Raw genomic sequence first — 6,131 nt, 5'->3', positions numbered from 1 at the left:
TGGCTGAATAGGAACCAATATCAGGTTTGATAAGATATCAGGCTGATCGAGATATCTTCTGACTATATTATGGCAAACGGGAGGAAAGTCAACATAGCCTTGGATCAACTCTGTCAATGTAGATCGTTGGCTGTTCCAAATGATAGGACTAAACAGTTTCTGATCCGGCATCCTGCTGCAGCTTGTAGCCAAGCTGCCCCGGGGGCAGGGCGGGGCCTGGCAGGTGGACAGACACACAGTCCCTCGGACCAGGGACTGCAGCACCACCTCCTTCCTTCCCGTTGCGGAGCACAGGCTCCGGACGCGCAGGCTCAGCGGCCATGGCTCACGGGCCCAGCCGCTCCGCGGCATGTGGGATCTTCCCGGACCGGGGCAGGAACCCGTGTCCCCTGCATCGGCAGGCGGACTCTCAACCACTGCGCCACCAGGGAAGCCCCCCTGATCCATTTTTGACCAGAATGAAAAAGAATGCATTCATTAGATCAGTAGCCACATACCTCATACCTGTAAGCCATGTTAATCCACTGCAATTAAGGCTACTACTCTACTTGGTTGAAGTTTGTGGCAGTCTACTCTTATTCTCCAGGATTTCTCTGTCTTTTTAGGATCCATTTTGATGAATTAAATTGAGATATAACAGAGACTACTATTCTTTCATTCTATAGGTTTTTAAGGGATAATATTTGTTTCCTCCCCCTCTCCCACACGAGCTTCAAATATGATATCCTTTTAGTTACTGACGTTTTCTGGAGAGTGGGAACACTTTTCTAAGCTTCCTCTTGGCTTTCCCCAGTAAGATAGTTTTTATCCAGCAGGACAAGGAACAGATGGTTGGATTCCGACAACCTCAAAGTATGTCCAACCCACTGAGGTACTAGAGAAATGATTATCAGATTGACTTTTGGACTCAGCAAAATCACTGTATCAGTTAAGATTCAATCATAGAAACAGAAACACAAGAAGTTATATACAATTATGAACTTATTTTAAGACTTTGATATTACATAGTTTTAGGGCTGGTTTAATACTCTACATAAAATTGCTGCTTCTGTAAATAGTTCTGTGGCCTGAAGTCAACAAGGTGTTAGTTGGAAAGGAAATACGGACATAATGGGTAAAAGCAAGGACAGACTGGAGTGTGTGAAGATGAGTTGGAATCCACAAGGGCACATCAGAACTCTTACTGATGACTCCTTGCCTCTAAGAATCCAACTGCTATCAAGTGAATGACGTGCCTGAGGATCTCGTGTCATTTCTCAAGGAGCTAACCTTGCTCATGGCCTGGGAGTCAGAGAAACAATGGCAGCAAAATCAGCCAGAACTGAGGGAAGTGAAAATGACTACTTCCCCACACAAACAAGGGCAGCCAGCAATTAAGTGACAGATGTATGAGCTGCAAATGCACCTGGTACCTCGTACTAATCTTCTGAGCATAGAAGGACATGATTGCTGCTTCACTTACGCTTTCCCAATTCACACAAACAAATTTTCTCTTGTGGCCTGAACTAACCCAGAAATTCAGGGAAAGGAATTTTTGTAACATAATTTCAGTTAGTTATTTTGAAACAAATCCACCACACTCATTGTGGGCCAATCCTAGGCCATGGCTCTATTTATTATCCAGCTTCCTTATGCTACCATTCTAACAGGGGTCCATGAAGATGCTTCAGGTTTCCAGGTATCAGTGTCAAGCAAGAACCTCTTGCAACAATTCCAAAATGTTTATTTTCCTTCCTCCAGGGAATGTTTATCTGAGTAAATGGCCATAGGTCTGTTTGGAAAAGGACTGGGGGAATCCTTAAAATATATACCTGCTATAGAGATATAGGGCCTGTCTGTCCTGGGGGCTCTTTTTCAGTCAATGAATTCTGGGTTAGAAAATAGACCTAAGTCTGGGAACTTGGCAAGATACTGCAATTTAAAAATTTTGTTTGGCAACCCTCAGCTCATCATCCTTGTTTCTTCCTTCCTTCCTCCTTCTTTCTGTCTCATTTTTCTCTTCCTTCTCTCCTTTCTTTCCTTCCCTCCCTCCCTCCTTCCCTCCCTCTCACCCTGCCTTCCTCTGTTCCTTCATTCTTTCTTTTCGGTTGCATAGATTGAAAAATACCCTTGTTGGCTATTTATCTTGTTACCGCTATGGTCTCTTTGGGTCTAGCCACCATCTCCATAGCTCTTTGCAGATCAAGCCCCTTTAGGTACTACTGTAAACTTGGTGCTCATTAAAATGCTTGTGCTTGTCTGCATCACCACTCAGCCTCCATGATTTTAGGGTTCTTGCCAGGAGGCTAAACTCTGTATCCTAGTAGGTTGTTTCCATATTAATATAATCTCCCTTATTCAGCTTTTTGTTATGTCCCTCCTGGATCCTACTCCCTGGAATCCAGTTCTAACAGAACCAACTTCCTAACTGCTGGCATTATATCTCATTATGTTGGAGATATAATTCCCCCTATTCTCTCAGCAAGCCTAGCATTTCCAAGACCCGGCAATGTTGTGACTTAACCCTCAATATTGGTTTAGTCAACAGGAGAGGAGGAGGGGATATGTCCTGAGGGGCATATGTCTTGTCTGAAGAAAAGGCCTTTGCTTGTCCTCAAGCAGTGAGTTCTCCTTACCAGAAAGAGTCTTACTCTTTTTTTTTTTTTGCGGTACGTGGGCCTCTCACTGTTGTGGCTTCTCCCGTTGCGGAGCCCAGGCTGCGCGTCTCCGGACGCGCAGGCTCAGCGGCCATGGCTCACGGGCCCAACCGCTCCGCGGCATGTGGCATCTTCCCGGACCGGGGCACGAACCCGTATCCCCTGCATCGGCAGGCGGACTCTCAACCACTGCGCCACCAGGGAAGCCCTAGAGTCTTACCCTTAACAGCAAGAGTAAGGCATTTCTGCAAAGAGTTCCAGAGTATTTGGGAATTCAAAATTTTCTATAGAAGTTCCTATCTCAATTTCAAGGTCCCATTTTTCCCAATCAGGGTCCTTACCCTGGTGTAGCTGACTTGCCTCGTTTGAGAATTTAACCTCTCTGGGAACTCTGCTTACGCTTTTGACCAAATTGTGGGCATGGCTTAAACCTTCTCTGTCTGCCGGACTATTATAGTACTCTGAAGTTAAGATTTCTCCATCCCTTCTGTGACTGAATGCAACTCCTCTCACTTGGAAATTGCTGTGGCCCTGACTCTCCTTCATTGATCAACATTTCTGCCTCAAGGGAAATCAGATGAATCTCACTAGGAGCCCTCTATACTGGGTCACTGCCATAGCCCCTTATGTTCTTTGATTTGACCTTCATTGACTACTGCATGCTCTTCCTTGGTCTCAGCCTCTAGTGTTAAATCATTGAAGATTCTGAGGTCTCTATTTGCGGAATTTCACATTACTTTCCCAGAAGCACCATTATGCTTGTGCTTAATCATAGACTGGTCTACATTTCCTTTACTCTGATGTCATCACCCCATATTTTTCAAGAAAAAAATTTTTTTAAGATTCAGTACCTGTATAGATTTTTCTTATTTTTGAGAAGTGTTTCTCTGGGCAATTCAGTGGGATTGGAGGGAAAGAAGAGACATAAGTTAAAAAAAATCATCTCAAATAATCAAGCTGAAATGGATGTCATGTCACACTCAAACATGGGGTTATGATAAACTTCACTATTAATATATTTGATGTGTTTTCTTTTTTCTAAGTCATTCATTCTGTGAACTGGAGCTAGGACTATTCTTACTTCTGCTATAAGATTAGGGTATATATCTTCTATGCTCCACAGAGATATAAAAATTACCTGTTTCATATTTTAAATGATGGTTTGAAAATTATTTAAATTGTGACTACTAAGTAAAAATATTGATTTTTTTTAAGAAATCGGGAGAATGTGGTGAGGATGAAGTGTCTGTATACAAAGAAACTCTAAAAATGAAAAAAAAGTGCAAAATATGATTAAAAAAAACATGTGCTTTCAAATCTTGGGGAAAAATATCAGCGAAAATAGCTGCAATAATTGAATAAAGTTACTAAAGAGCAGTACATGCAGAGCAGGCGAGTGATGGGATGGAAGACGGCAGGTTTTCATTTTACACCTTAAGTATAATTTGTGTTTTAAATGATGTATACATGTTACCCTGATAAGAGTGAAAATAAAATAAAACCTAGTAGAATTCTATAAAAATAAAATCACTGGTCTTAATAATATAAGAAATGGTACAAAGAAGCTTTAAATGTGAACGAAGGATACCAGGAATTAAAACATTTAGGTTAAAAATTTACATGCCAGGGCTTCCCTGGTGGTGCAGTGGTTGAGAGTCCGCCTGCCGATACGGGGGACACGGGTTCGTGCCCCGGTCCGGGAAGATCCCACATGCCGCGGAGCGGCTGGGCCCGTGAGCCATGGCCGCTTAGCCTGCGCGTCCGGAGCCTGTGCTCCGCAACGGGAGAGGCCACAACAGTGAGAGGCCCGCATACCGAAATAAAAAAGTAAAAAAATTACATGCCAAATTTATGTACGGTGTTTAAGTCAGCCTAGGGCATCTGTTTTAATTATTGGGACAAAACTTTCAAGCAAAACTACATAATTAAAGTGCAAATATGAGGCTCTTCCTTCAATCAGTGTCCCACTCTACAATTATTTGAAGATGTGCTAATTAATTTTGCTCTTGCCTCTAAAGACCAGTATTTTGCACACTCTATGTAAATTTAAGTGACAATATAAAAGACACCATCAGTATCTCTAAAATTATGAAATCATTTTTGAACCCTAAGGAAGGACCACATTTTAGGGTTTTTTTTTTTTCTCAATTTTTATTTAGAAAGTTCAGTGAAACAATATGGTATCACAGTTTAGAAATATTTTAATCTCACTATAATTTAACATTAAAAAAACTAGTAATTTTTGATTTTCAACAATGAAATTTATAAAAATAATTTTACATTTATAAAATGAATCATTATTTCACAATAAATTATTCTTTTTTATTACCTGAAAAAAGGTTTGTGCTATATAAAAGCAATAACTTTGCTTATCGACATTTTGAAGATATGCTGAAAACTTCAGTTCCCCTTTGTCCAGCATTTTTGGCAGTTAAGTATACAAAAATATTATATTACACATTCCCTGACCATAGTATTTAAAACAAATTTGTTAGCAATAATTTCTAAAACATGGCTGTTTAGTAAATACATGCAGATAAGTTAGAAGGTTCACTAAAAATGAATTATATGTTTTACATTCTAAAGATTTTTTTAATGTCTTCTGAGAGAACAACACAAAAAATTAAACAGAAAACTACTAAATATATTTCCATTTATAAAAATCAAAAGCATTCTTATTCATGAAATAGAGATACTAGTGTAAATTTTTTTAAAAATGAGTTAATTTTTTTTTCTGTCCTCACTCTCTCTCAAAGATATATTTTACAGTTTCCAGGTACCAGCTCTGCAAGGAATTTTATTGATTCTATTAAGTCAATGATAGCTTCTAAGTAATCATTTTTCCTTTTTAAGAGTTAATAAGTTAGTTACAGTTAACACAAGCTTTTTATTTGCAGGGTAAGTGGGGGGCTATGAAATCATAATCATAGAAATTTTGAAAGGTTCTGTAAAAATCATTTAATTCAGCCTCTTGCAGCTTGGAGAACCCTTTTTATATCATTAATAATTACTAAATCAGTTTTCCCCTGCTTCAGCAAATGAAGTGTGTGTGTGTGTGTGTGTGTGTGTGTGTGTGTGTGAGAGAATGAGAAAGAGAGAGGGAGGCATCACTGTTTCTTGAGGCAGCCTGTCAATTGTTTTAAATGAGCTCCAGATTTAGATAATATCAAATTGTCAAATAGTTTTGGGCTCCAATGAACTACATTCCTCAGCCCACGGGATTTTTTGAAAATGTGCTGAGCCACTGATTTAAATTTGTCTTTGCTTTCATCATAACCTACCTGTTATATATTTTAGTTTCTTTAATCCGTTCAAAAGTTTGGTTTTTTTTTTTTTTTTTTTGATTTGTTTTTAGGAGGAAGATTCGTAAAGTACAAAAGTGGTTTCTTATTCATGTTGCAACAAATTTACACTCATTTACATGTAAATATGTGTTAACAGGTAACACAATGGATAATATTCAATCATCACTCAATTGCATATATTTAAAAACCA

The sequence above is a fragment of the Globicephala melas genome, chromosome 17 (genome assembly GCF_963455315.2).
Source record: "Globicephala melas chromosome 17, mGloMel1.2, whole genome shotgun sequence".
Lineage (NCBI taxonomy): Eukaryota > Metazoa > Chordata > Mammalia > Artiodactyla > Delphinidae > Globicephala > Globicephala melas.
Note: the sequence above shows the minus strand (reverse complement) of the source record.